This window comes from Lithobates pipiens, unplaced genomic scaffold, assembly GCF_037356315.1.
Source record: "Lithobates pipiens isolate NorthernLeopardFrog02 unplaced genomic scaffold, aLitPip1_a1.2 Scaffold_18, whole genome shotgun sequence".
Classification (NCBI taxonomy): Eukaryota; Metazoa; Chordata; class Amphibia; order Anura; family Ranidae; genus Lithobates; species Lithobates pipiens.
Window position 1 is genome coordinate 245860597 of NW_027507758.1, and position 13646 is coordinate 245874242.

Sequence of the window (13646 nt, forward strand, 5' to 3'; positions counted from 1 at the left end):
TAAACAGCATACTCAGCTGTGTTTTGATTATATTGATTTTATATCTTTAGAGCAAGCTGGGGCAGTAGGCAGGTAATAATCAAACAGAAGCGTGGTTAGTAAACACTCCAAAAGCTCGGTAATGAGTAGTTGCAGGTTGGGATCAGGCAGAAGCGTAGTCGAGGAACAAGCCAAGGGTCGATAACTAGTGGTAACAAAGTATGGATGGCAGCAGGGAAGACAAAAGTGAGATACTGGATGAGAAAGCACAATAATTTGGCAAAGAGGAAGTGCAAGGACATGGCTTTTTTTTTTCCCAAAATATTTTATTGAATTTTCAAAAAGTACAGTGGTATGGTTACACAAACGAAATGCAGTAAACAGAATATAAATTACAGTTACCAACGTTGGGTCTGTACAAGGTATGCACTGAACAGAGTGCGTGGGCTCCAGTATAAAGTAAAATAAACAGTGGAAAAAGCGAACATCGGCAAAGCTAGCAATAAGACATATCCATATCAGAATGCATATGAATCAATATAAGAGGAGAAGGGAGGGGGAAGGGTAGGGAAGGTGGCAGAGGGTGGAGGGGGATGAGAGGGAAAAGAAGGAGGGATAGAGAGCAACAATAGAGATCGTTGGATCCACATGGTGCTATCAATGATGGTATTTTCTTTGTTAATACAGAGGAACAAAGGGTACATGAAATACAAAACATAGTTGTAGTGGTGACCAGTAGAAGTATATATAAAAAAAGAAGAAGAAAATACAAATGGTAGCTCAAAGAGAATACAGGGTTTTATGGGTGGAGATAACAGACAAGATATCATAGAGTCCATAGAATCCAATAAATGTTAAATCTGTGAAGATGTCCCAGATGTGGAGAGGACTGACTGTTTCCATGTCTAAAGGAGTCGATAAAGAGAGATATGAGCGTTTGAGCTAAAGAGATTATTATTATTGTGGGAATGCATTGATGAATATACATCCCTCTCCAGTCACCCCTAGAGGGATCTGACTGTGACTGGAGGATGGGCAATAAGAAGCACCCAGGGTTGGATATAAAATGGTACTATAAGAAGAGGCAAAGGGGTGTCACCGCCAGGACTGTGGTTATATAGTTGTTAGTTCTTGGAATTTACACATAATATAACTGTAAAGATGTCCCTTCTAAGACCGCTCAGAAGGGAGAGCTATTGTGTGGAACTGGAGTCAAATGTAACACCGAAGAATGTTCAGGACATGGCTTTTTATCAGGAAGTTCATGGGAGGAGTAGAGTTTAAGGTTCAGCATGAAGTCAAGGTACAAGGCACAAGGCAGAGTTGTTCAATGGATCAGGCAGGCTGTTCTCCAGCATCTCTGGTAGCTCAGTGAGAAGATTCTTTGCCCGACACAGTTGAGGTCCCAGGTTCAAGTCCAGGCCCTGACTGCTCCTTTCTTCTCTTAACATACCTGCACACATTGAGGGAAGATTGGTGGGATACATGTTAAGCAATGCTACCTTTGGGGTGTTCAGATGCTGTGGGAGATATAGCATAACAACTGATATTTGCATACTGTGCAATATATGACTTCTCTATAATTTGAGGGTCACATATAATTGGCAAGCCCCTTGGTGTGCCTGTCTGGTGGTAGACACATTCTTGGCATGGGATTCACTTATATATTGCTCTGAATGTTTTAGGGGGCAAATTGATGTCACAGAGAAGAGTTTCCCCCTGAGGAGCCCGAGTGCGGAAAACACCAACAGGCCGAAGAAGGGGGGGGGGGTTCAGAGCCTGGCGGTGGTTGACTGGGCCTGAGAGTGGATTAAATCACAAAGCCATCCAGTGCTTCAAGAGACTGCTTGGACCTATATGAGGAAATAATTGCAGAAGAAGCATCTGCTAAGGAAGCATCATTTAATAATCTAAATATTGAATATGAAAAGTGCCAGAAACAAATGAAACAGCTAGTAAGTTGAAGGAAATGCAGTGTTTGAACAACAACTTACAAAATAAAAACCGGTACTTAAAGAATAATATTTCTGCTCTTATAAAAACAGCAAGAATTGAGCTCACACCTAAAGAAGGGAAGATCAACAGACTTAATCAACGGCTCTGTGTTCCAGGAAGCTATCAAGCTTCCTATGGGAAGTTAACTTTTATTGTGTGGGATGGGACTATGAGCACCGAGCTGTGATTGGAGAAAGTCATCATCACTTTGTCCAATCAGGGCTCTGACAGTGTTTTGTGCCCTAATTGGCAAAGCATTGCACCTGACAAACACTCAGGTGCAAGGCTTCATCAAATTAGGGCCATAGAATGCACAGTGAGGTACGCAGAGCATTGTGGTTCCCCCCCGAAAATTCGGGTGTTCGTTGAACGGGCAAACAGGCAATATTCCGGGCGAAATTTTGCTCAGCTCGAACCATTCACCCAATGCTAGCTAACAGGCCAAAAAGCAACAGGTGTAGAAACCGCAGATTCAGAGTGCCACTGCCAGAAGTTTACAGCTAAAAGCCAGCAGAAGATTGAACATGCACCTGGTAAAACTTTGAAAGAAATCAACTCCATTACGCCTGACAGTCCCCCACCCCAAGGCCTCCTCACAGCACACATCACTGTGATCCCAAAAGTGAACAAAGACCATTTACTTGTCACAAATTTTTGACCAATTTCCCTAATAAATGTGGACCTTAAAATTTATGCCAAAATATTAGCCAATCGTCTTCTACCCTTACTGCCTTAACTCATTACACTAGATGGATGGGCTTCCTACCGGGCAGAGAGGCGAAAGACAACACCATCAAAGCCATTAATATACACAAATGGTTGACATCTACACACCAATGTGAATTGTTTTTATCCCTGGATGTGGAGAAGCCATTCCATAGAGTGGCCTGGGACTATATGGTAGAAGCCCTCAAAGCGATTGGCATACGTGAACGTATGTTACAATTTATTCTGGCCCTTTATTCCTCCCCAACGACCAAGGTCTGAGTCAATGGCCACCTATCAAATGCCTTCTCAATATCAAAGGGTACACACCAGGGTTGCCCTCTCTCACTTTTAATATTTGTCCTTAACCTGGAACCACTTCTGCAATGCCTCAGGTCTAATCTTGATATCAAAGGAGTCAAGATCTCCAAGAACAGCTATAAACTATTATAATATAGATAGATAGATAGATAGATAGATAGATAGATAGATAGATAGATAGATAGATAGATAGATAGATAGATAGATAGATATACACATACATACAATGTCAAGTGAACTTCCCCTTCAGATGGAGTCAGGACTCGATTACCTTTTAAGATTAAGCTTTGAGAGGATGTCTTTACCGAGGCTGAAAGGAGGCATAGGCTTTCCAGATTTTGCTAAATACCACTGGGCCTGCCAGATAGCAAGAATAATAGACTGGAATGTGCATTTGCATACCAAGGCATGGGTAGACATCGAACATACGTTTTCCCCAATATCATTAAGTCAACTTCCATGGGCCGCCTCATCGTACATACCGCTAGAATGCAAACAACACCCTCTAATTGGCAAAACGCTACATATCTTTATTAAGGCATGTCATAAATTTAAAATCTCCTCCTCCCCAGGCCTGCTAACGCCCATCTGTAACTACCTGGATTTCCCACCAGGTCTATCAGAAGTATGGACCCACTCCGAAGTGTGAACTGAACATTTCTTTGCGAGGAACACTTTCCTAACCCTATTCACATTATCTGCTCAGATGCCAGGATGCTCCTTTAGCCGCGTACACATGGGCGGACTGTCTGTCCAACTTAGTCCGCCGAAACACATTTCAGCGGACAGTCCGCTCGTGTGTGGGCTTCAGCTGACTTTTTCAGCGTGCAGTCTGGCGGACTAAGTATTTCGGAATTTCCGTAATATTGTCCGTCCAACTTTGGTTTCAGCGGACAGTCCGCTCGTGAGTAGGCTAGTTGGACGGACTAAGTATGGCGCATGCTCAGAAAGGATTTACACGGCGGAAGGTTGCATTGCTGTGTATTGGACGTCCTATTTCTAGTCCCGTCGTACGTGCTGTACACGTCATCGCGCAAGCTTTCAACGGACTGTTTGTTCATCGTGTGTGGTCAAGTCCATTCATTCGAAAGTAGGACGGACTGTCCGTCGGATTGTCTGACGGACTTAGTTGGCCAGACAGTCCGCCCGTGTGTACGCGGCTTTTCCCTTCTGGATGTATGTCCAACTAAGACATTTCTTGAATAACCCTCAAAAACGCCCTGAATATTCTAAAAATCACACACCCTTTGAAGTACTATGTACAAGAAAAGAACCGCAGAGACTCCTGATCTCAGATAAGTATTCCCTCTTGTTCTCAGACTACAGTCCAAAATCCAACATAGCAAGCCAAAGATGGGAAAGGGAACTCTCAATAAACCTCTCAGATGAGGACTGGGAAAATATCTGTTTGTATATCCATAAGGGGTCGATTAATGTCTCTGCACAGGAAAATGGATTCAAGGTCTTTTCCAGATGGTACAAGACCCCTCTTAAACTACACAAAATTTTCCCTACCGTATCCCCCAATTGTTGGAGATGCACTGACGAAGAAGGTTCACTCCTACACATTTGGTGGTCTCTACTCCAACTCTTCTGGAAAGAAGTCCATTTCCTCATTACTCAAATGACAACATATCTTCTACACCACTCCTCCATCCCTAAAAAGGATTATCACCATTCCCTATCTTTACACTTAATGCAGTGAAAATGTGTATTCCAGCCCATTCGAAATCGACCAATCCACCAACCATCGTGGAGTGGTTCAGATGCATAAACAAAGTTGCAGAAATTGAAGAATTGGTACATCAAGCCAAAAGACACACCCACCAAATTTCAGAAAACATGGTCTTGTTGGCAACACTTCCAAACAACTAATGAATATTCCCAATTAGTATCTCAGTAAAAATTGCTGCTACACACTAGCAGGTCAGAGGAGGAGGAAGAGCACTCCCCCTCATCTTCCTTTCCCTCTTTATCTCTGCATTTTTCATTTACGCCCCCCCCCTCCCCTACCCATTATAGTAAGGTTCCAAAATTTGCCTCTCCCAGAAGACAAATAATCCACCCAACTCCCCCTCTTTGCGCATACCAACCTCCCCCGTTACCGCTCTCAAATCTATTACTCTCCTAGTTGGAGTTTCCCCTGATTCCCCTGATACCTTTCAATACACATATCAGAATCTCCCTTCCATCTTGCCAGAGCAACTTGACTTCTGAATGGGCCCACTAGAACCGCCTTTTTCCATATGGGTTGCTAGTGGTTCCACAGAAGCATTACACACGACATAGATTTCCAAAGCTCCTCGAACTGGGAGGCTTCCTGATATCTACAATAGGGAAACCACAACACATTGTTTAAATACTCTACTTGTAACAAGCAGGTAACTGTTTTTCTATATGTGGGTCCAAACACTCACAATGTTCAAATGTTTTTGACAAACCCTGCTCACATATATATATATATATATATATATATATATATATATATATATATATTTTTTAATGCTTTATTGTTCAATAAAGAGTAACATTAAGACAAAATGTCACCCATGCAGGGGTGTAGAAGATACCACCACTGCCAGATATAAAACAGAGAAGAATAAATTGTTAAACAGTTTCACAATGCTAACAATGAATGGACTATCAACTTCATGTTTGATAGGTTAAAAGGAGAAAATTATGCATGGAACGGATATGTGAGGTACACTGTGATTCGTAATATTTTGGCTGCAAGTTGACCCCCCGCCCAGGCACCCCTAATAACAAACTGTGCCATAGGCCACCAGTCAACCCGCGCATCAGTTGCTGAAAACACCAGTGTATACCCACAGAAAGGAAAAGAAATTGTCACCTAAAAACTTGTCACTACAGAAACCTTGTGAGGTTATTGTTGAGTATCAAAAGGGCAAGTAGACCAAACTGTAAAATGTGAACTGTGAAATCACTCTGTGAAAAGTTAAGAGCATATCTGAGTGGAAATCGGGATAATGTTACAGTCATAGCCAATATTCCCATGAGCTAGGGTTAATGGTGTTAATGGGAGAAGGGACAGCAAAGAGGGGATAGGGAAAGACAGGAGTAGCAGGAAGGGGGAAGCAGTCAGGAAAAGGGGATGAGGGGTACAGGTGCGGGATTCACAGAGATCTAGGCAGTGAAGGAAGGCTGAAATCAGGAAGGCTGTCGGATAGGGTGGATGGCCTACGGCCTATAGCGAGATTTCAATATGACGGGCCCATGGTTCTCAAATGCGTTTGAAAATTTCAAGTTTGTCTAGTATGTGTTAGAAGTATTCTCTTGGAACATAATGTAGGAGACTTTTTGTTTGGTTAAGCGACCGCAACCTCTGAAACAAAGGGGTGATGACTATGGGAAAAATTTAATTAGTCGAGTCAGAACCAGGTACCAGTGGGAGATGACCTTGAGGTTTGCTTCAATCAGGGAGATATTAAGAATCCCCTTGTAAGCTCTAGCGAAGTGAGAGTTCCAAGTATTTAGGTCCCATTCAAACTCAAGGTCGCGTTCCCAGCTTTGCATGTGAGGCGCTTTCACTGATGGTTCAGCTAATGCTGAGTAGATCAGGGAAATTCCTCCCCTCACATCCATGGCTGTGGCGCACCACTGTTCATATGGAGTAACTACTAGAGGGAGAGATGAGAAAGTGTGTAAGAAGTGTGATATCTGATGGAAGCAAAGTTTTTCAGGCATTTCTAGTTTTGAGATGCAGTAACCAAGTTTAAGGGGTCACTGGAGTTGAAAAAGTGCCCCATTCTATAGAGGCCTTTATCAAGCCACCACTGAAAGGCCTTAATGTCCATGCCCAGGGGGGATTGAGGATTGTGATAATTTTGAGCTAAGAGATGCCACCAAGATGTTATGGAGTTCAGTTTATGTAGGGAATCGCATAAGGCTATCGAGTGGGATAGTGTGGGGGAAAGGATAGGGGGCCTAGATTTACGGGGCAACGGATTAAGAAATCTATGGTATAGTTTGGGACTGCTTGTTTTTCAATACTCACCCAGTTGGGTTTAGGACCTTTGGAATATACGGTTGATAGTTGGGTCAATTGTGCTGCCTGGTAATACCACCAGAGATTAGGCAGTCCTAGACCCCCTTCTGTCTGGGTCTAAAGAGAGTCTATTTGGGGAGTCAGTGACTTGATTTGCCCCAGGTAAAGCGGATTATTGCTGATTAGAGGTTCTTAATATGGAATTTGGGGACTGGTATAGAAAGAGAACGTAAGAGGTAAAGAATCCTGGGAAGGAGGGTAATTTTGATGGCGTTCACTCTTCCCAGCCAGGATATTTTGTACAGAGACCACTGGTCCAGATCTGTCTTAAGTTTCTTGTACATGGGCGGGTAATTGTTTTTATAAAGTTGGTCTATAGAGGCCGTTAGGTGGACGCCCAGATAAGTTATGGAGGAGGTACTCCAGGTAAATGGGAAGTGATCCTTTAGTCTGTCTACCAGGGATAATGGGGTCGAGATATTAAGGGCGATAGATTTGGACATTTTGACCTGCAGTTCTGAGGCCTGGCCAAACTTGTATAGTAGCTGTAAAACGTTAGGGGTTAAGATGATAGGGGAGGCAATTGAGAGAAGGATGTCGTCTGTAAAAAGAGCACATTTGTGTGTTGAGAGGCAACAATGGACTCCATGCTTATCTGGGTGACCTCTTATAGCGATAGCTAAGGTTTCTATTGCTATGGCAAAGAGGAGGGGCGGAAAAGGGGCAGCTTTGTCATGTTCATTTAGTGGTAGGGAATGGATCAGAGAGGTGACCCTGAAGTCTAACTTGAGCTTTGGGTTGGGAATATGAAAAAAAGAAAAATTGGGGACATTGCCATCCCATGGGACTTTGAATGAAACAATGGTTTAGTAAAATCCTATGTTTCCATCCCTGTAAAGATATATTCGGAGGAGCAATGAAGGTGGGACTTTACATGAAGTGCGTGAGTGCCATAAGATCAAATTTGGTGAGCAATTTGGGAAAATTGTATTAATTGGTTCATAAAATTAATCAATATAATTACAGTATACATTTACTATTATCGATTCCATATTCAAGGATATTGAGTACAATCAAGTAAAAATGATAAACGTTTATACAGAGTAGTATGAACACAAGAAAATTTTCCACCGTACACCAAATTATGTTAATAAAAAACATAGATTTAAGGTAGTGCTTGCCCGACAAATGACTCAGATATCCAATTGAAAAGAATGTTGAGAGAATATATATATAAAAAAAAAAGTTGGTCATAATTGAAGATAAACATGACAGTTGATATCTCTACGCGTTTCGTGGCTGAGGTACCACTTGTCAGGAGCAAGCGCGTGTCTTCTCTAAAGATAAAAAAATGAAAAATATTTTATCTAAAGATAAAAAAATAAAAAATAGAGTAGAAATAGTCTGTTATCAGCAGGCTAACAATAAAGGTGGGGCAATGAGAAAAGAACCCACCTGAAAAGAAAGGAAAGTCAACATCCAATTTAAAAGACGTCGGGTGTGTTGGGAGCCTCGAGAGCCGGCACAGCCGAAATGACGCCCTGATAGGCGCCCCCACAAAGACCGCCCACCAACGTCACGGAAAGGGCCTTTAATGTGGTGAGAACGTTTTGGCTGAAGCTCAAGGGTAGCAAAAAGATAGAGCCAGGTGACAGTGTTGAAGGCCTTTTGGAATTCTATGGACAAGAGGTAACCCTCCTGTGGGGGGGGACACCATCCCAGCCTGACCTGAGGAGGGATATAATGTCAACCTCCCTCCTTTTCTGGTCCGTTCCCTGCCTCCCCGGGATAAAACCAACTTGGTCTTTGTGCATATAAGAACCTATAAATGACCCTAGTCTGTTGGATAAAATTTTTGTCATGATCTTTAGATCGTTTTTAATTAATGAAATTGGTCTGCAGTTGATTACTTGGCTGGGGTCTTTGCCAAGTTTGGGGATGACAGAAATGTATGCTAGGTCTGCCGCTGAGTCTATTGGTGAGGCCTTTCGAAGGGAATTAAAAAGCCGGGCCAGATAAGGAGAAAGGACATCTATAAACTTCTTATAATATTGTGTCAAAAGCCGTCCGGGCCTACAGCTAAGTCCTTTTTCAGTTCTTTGATGACCTCCCTGACTTCGCCTTCAGTGATGGGGGAGTCCATGATGGAACAATGAGAATTAGATATTTTGGGGAGAGGGATATCATCTAGAAAGGAATCTAGTTTATGAGGAGAGCTGGGGTTTGTATCTGCATATAGTTTAGAATAGAACGAATGGTCAAAAGAACCTGTTTAGGATTCTGGGTTAGCATGTCTGACAGCGATTTCATTTTGGGTAAGAAGCGAACCCTTTGTTTAGGAGAGAGCTTAACTGCGAGTTGGGGACTGAATTTGTCAGAGAGGAGATAAAACCTGGCACTCACCCATTTTAGGTGCTTTTCCATGCTTGAGGTAAGGGCTGTATTCAAGGCTATTCTATCTGTGTCAAGTTTAGCTAGAGAAGCGAGCGTGCAGTAGGCTTGCTCTTGTGTGTTTTGCACAGGGATTGAAAGTCTTTATCTAGACAATGTCTAATCGTTTTTCTCACTTTAGGCGTTATGTCAGTTGGATGAATTTGCCCCTCATGACCGCTTTATGAGCCCCCATAAAGAGCTTGGAGACATGTCTGTAGTGTCATTGAAGTGGAAAAAATCCTGTAACTCCTCCTTCTCTAGCATGATGCAATGTACTGGGTTGGTGAGAAGAGCCTCCATTGAGGCGCCACTGGGGCAGGCCCACCTGAGTTAGGGGTCCTGTGATTTTAAGGGTGATTAGAGAATGATCTGACCAGGGGACCTCACATATGGAGGACTGGGATACTAAGTGTATCTCAGAGGTATGTAGGAACATATGGTCAATTTGGGCATATGTGCCATGGGTTGCAGAGAAGTGTGTGTGTTGCGGAAGGATTCAATTCCCCTCAGGTGTCTATCAACCATAGGGAGTGAAGTAGTCAGGCAATGTGGAGGCTCTGTTTGGGGGGTCTTTTTGTGATGGGGATGCCCTTTGCTTTCGATCATCTCCTAGATAAAGCAACAATGTTTGAATCGCCACCTAATATTACCATCATTGCCTTCAACGTGTGGGGCCAGGGTAGCTAACATGGAAGAGAAGAAGGATGATTGGCGTTTGTTAGGGTGCGAAGTAAGATACCAGGGAGAAAAGGGTTCAGTTGATGTGGCCTTTAAGTGAATGAGATGCGTTTTGAGAGGAGTACCACCACCCCTCTCTTTTTGTCTGCATTGGCCAGAAAGAATGTCGGGTAGTTGTGATGTAGGAAAGTGGGAGAGAAGCTTTTTGGGAAGTGGGTCTCCTGGAGTAGGAGGATTTCTAAGCCTCTAGAGTAATAATTGTGGAAGGCCTTACGCCTTTTGATTGGGGAGTTTAATCCTTGTGTGTTATGGGAGGCTATCTTTAGGTTTGCCTGTTGTGGAGTAGGGTCAGCCATGGATGTGAGGGTGTGTACATGTGGTTGGCTCCTACCTGGTTCCTCGGTGAGGGTTTTCCTTTCCGGAAGCAGATTCTTTAGCCTAGCATCTTGGTTGATGAAGATCGGCGAGCTTTGCCTGAAGGCACCTGGGAGGGGGGAGAGAAAAGAAGAGAGGGTAAAGTACAACCAGAAGCAGAAAAGAAGGGAGAAGAAGGTGAGAGAACTCAGGGCTAGGATAGAAGATGTCCTGTGATGCAGGGTTGGCATGCCAAGTCCTGCCTCGATGCCCTATGAAACATAGAGCTCGGTGTTGGGGCAACCTACAAAGAAGTTGCATTCCTGGTGTCCCTAGGGGAGGGTAGCTCCTCTAGGTCTCAGCAGGTGGAGTAGCAAGTGGTCCCGCTCCAGCTGCAGTGCCCCCTGTAAATAGATGTTAGTGGCGGACCCTGAAATAAGTAACAGAGCTGATGAAAGACAAATTTAAATATCAATGCACAAAATTATAACATATCTCTCATAAAAGGAGAACAGATATGTTGTTCCCCTTGTGGGTAACAGTAGCGGGGGAATAAGGAGGCAAAGGGATGGGGTGGGTGGTAGAGGAGGGGGATAAGGGAGGGGTGGTTGGGGGAGGTGGGACAAGGGGTAGGTGGGTTAGGAGGGAAAAGGGAAATGCTATCATGGGTAAGAACTATACCAGTCAATTGGGTCCAGAACCCTGGTTTGAAAATAACAAGTGTGTATGGCATAGTTTAAAAAGGTAAGCTAGCCCGGCCATTACAATGGAGGTGCAGGTGGGTGTAGGAGTATCCACTATACTGTCGGTGGTTCCGAATGTCTTCGGAAGGAAAGAGGGCAGGTCCAGAAAGGACGATCGGGTCACAGTATCACCTTGGTGGGACAGAGTCTCAATGTCTCTTTGCTGTTTGACCCACAACGGGGGGAGGGGGCTGTTCGGTGGGGGTCTCTTGAAGGTGTTAGGGCTGCTCTCTGACTGGTGAGGGGAGAGATCCTGGGATATAAACCGGAGTTGCAGGAGTAGACATTCACCATTCTGGAAGTTGGTAAAGCCGTATGATTTATGGTTATATTGGAACTGAAGGCGGAAAGTGAAGGACCATCTGTACTTTATCGATTTCTGGGTGAGTGCAACCAGGAGAGGTTTGAGAGATCTCTGCTTCTGAATTGTGGCAGGGGAGATGTCTGTGAATATTTATATTTTGTTGCCTTTGCGAGATTGCGAAATTTCCTCATGATTTCCTCTTTTACCACATAAAAATGGGGTTTAACCACTATATCTCGTGGGAGACCATCCTGGCAAAGGGGGTTGCAACACTCTGTGGGTCCTATCCAATTCAAGCCTGTGGTTCGGGATATCGGGGATGATATCTTTTATGAAAGATTTGACGGTGTCTTGTATATCAATGATCAATTCCGGGACACCTCTGATGCAAGCATTGTAGCATTTGCTCCTGTTCTCTAAGTCATCTATCTTGGAAAGAGCCGTTTAAAGTTGTTCTTGCAAGGTCTGGATGCAGATAGTGTTCTGATTAGTGCGTGCTGCAGTCATCTACTGCTGGTTCAATGGCGTCCATGCGGGCTTCTAGGCTCTGCGAGTCAGCTTTACTAGACGATATGATCTGCAAAGCATTTTGTGCCAGGCCCGTGGCTAGCATGTCCGAAAATCTGCTTAAATGCTGAGCCATTTCATGGGGATGATTGTGGATTAGGGGTAGGGCTTCAGGGAGTTAACAAGGCTGTTAGGAGTGTTTATTATGGGAGTATGAGATATTCCTGCCAGGGATCTGCCCAGGAGAGACTCTGTGGAGGCTGGGGAAACAAGCAGTTCATGCATGGTACTCACAGGGGTAGAACCTGGGAAGGGAGGAGGCGGTGGGTCCACTATGGAGTCCTGTGCTCCTGTGCCTGTGAATGGAGGAGCCGCGGCTGCCATCTTGGAGGTCTCAGGGGTTGCTAGGCTGAATTGTAATTGCTTGTGTACCGCTCTCTTTTGGTAGACCCTGACATGCAGGCGGATGCGCTGTGATGTCTGTAGGTCGAGGGGGTCTCACTGAGGGGTCCTGTTTGCTTTAGCTGGCATGGGGGCCACTGAAAGACCGGAGTGGTGCGGAGCTCCGGACTATTGTGCCTTTCCGGAAGTCCTGCGCATGAGCACTTCTCATGTACTGTATATTCTATACTTGCTAGTATTAGCTTTGTTATCTCTCAGTATTATATTCTAATGGATAGTGTATACCATATGACCCTGTATATTCATGTATTACATCTTTTTCATACAATAAAAATGCATTTGGGAAAAATTCTTTTTTTAAGGAGTATTAATAAAAGACCACGTGGCGAATTTACAGATTTGGGTGACAGAGTCTTGGTGCCTAAAGGCCCAGGATGCTCCAATGAATCTGAAGGAGTGAGAGTGTAAGAGCACAGGCGGAGGTGTTTTTTTTAGAGAATAAGATCTAGTGATCAAAATTCCTTATCCACCTATAAATGCCCCTTGCGAGGACACAATGAAAAGGCAAACAGAGAACCTGTTTGTCTAATGGAAGTAGTAACTTTGTGGTACACTCTGATGGCTCTGCGATCATTCGGGCAATGCAGAGAGACTTCTTGTCGATGTTTGGGAGCAGGGAACAAAGATGGCAGAACAATGTCCTCATTGAGCTGGAACACTGAAACCATTTTTCAAATGAAGGATGGTCTAGGGAAGGGGTGTCCAACCTGCAGCCCACGACCCGCATGCAGAACAAGACAGCCAAATTGGACAACTTTCCTTTTTTTTGGAGTTTTTTGTAAAAATGCTTTTACGCTTTGCAAGCACATGCAACCAAAGACAAATTTAACAGTGCCTCTCTACTGGACTTTTATAAGTCTTATCTGTCCAAAGAAAAGTACCCCACGCTTCACAATCATGCCTTATTAATGTCATCAGTTTTTGGCAGCATCTAAATTTGTGAGCAACTATTTTCAAGGATGAAGCACATGAAGTTCAAAATTAGAACCAAAAAATCTGATGAGTACCTTAATGCCACATACACATGACCAGACTTTCCGGCAGACTATGTCTGACGACCTTCCCAATGGACTTTCAGCAGAGTTCCGAAGGACTTTCCGAACTAATGGACTTGGCCACACATGAATGGACTAAGTTTGTTTGAAAGTCCGTTCATTTT

The 13646-nt window shown here is 43.8% G+C and overlaps 1 long non-coding RNA gene across 1 annotated transcript in view; it reads right to left on the bottom strand.

The window, feature by feature from the left end:
• Positions 1 to 299: 299 nt before the first annotated feature.
• Positions 300 to 13646, bottom strand: part of LOC143990120 (uncharacterized) — a 38737-nt gene continuing 25390 nt past the window's right edge. The window contains exons 2-3 of the long non-coding RNA XR_013277168.1: positions 10509 to 10601; positions 300 to 1432 (exon numbers count right to left, since the gene is read on the bottom strand). This is a non-coding gene — a long non-coding RNA (uncharacterized LOC143990120). The remainder of the gene's footprint in view (positions 1433 to 10508; positions 10602 to 13646) is intronic.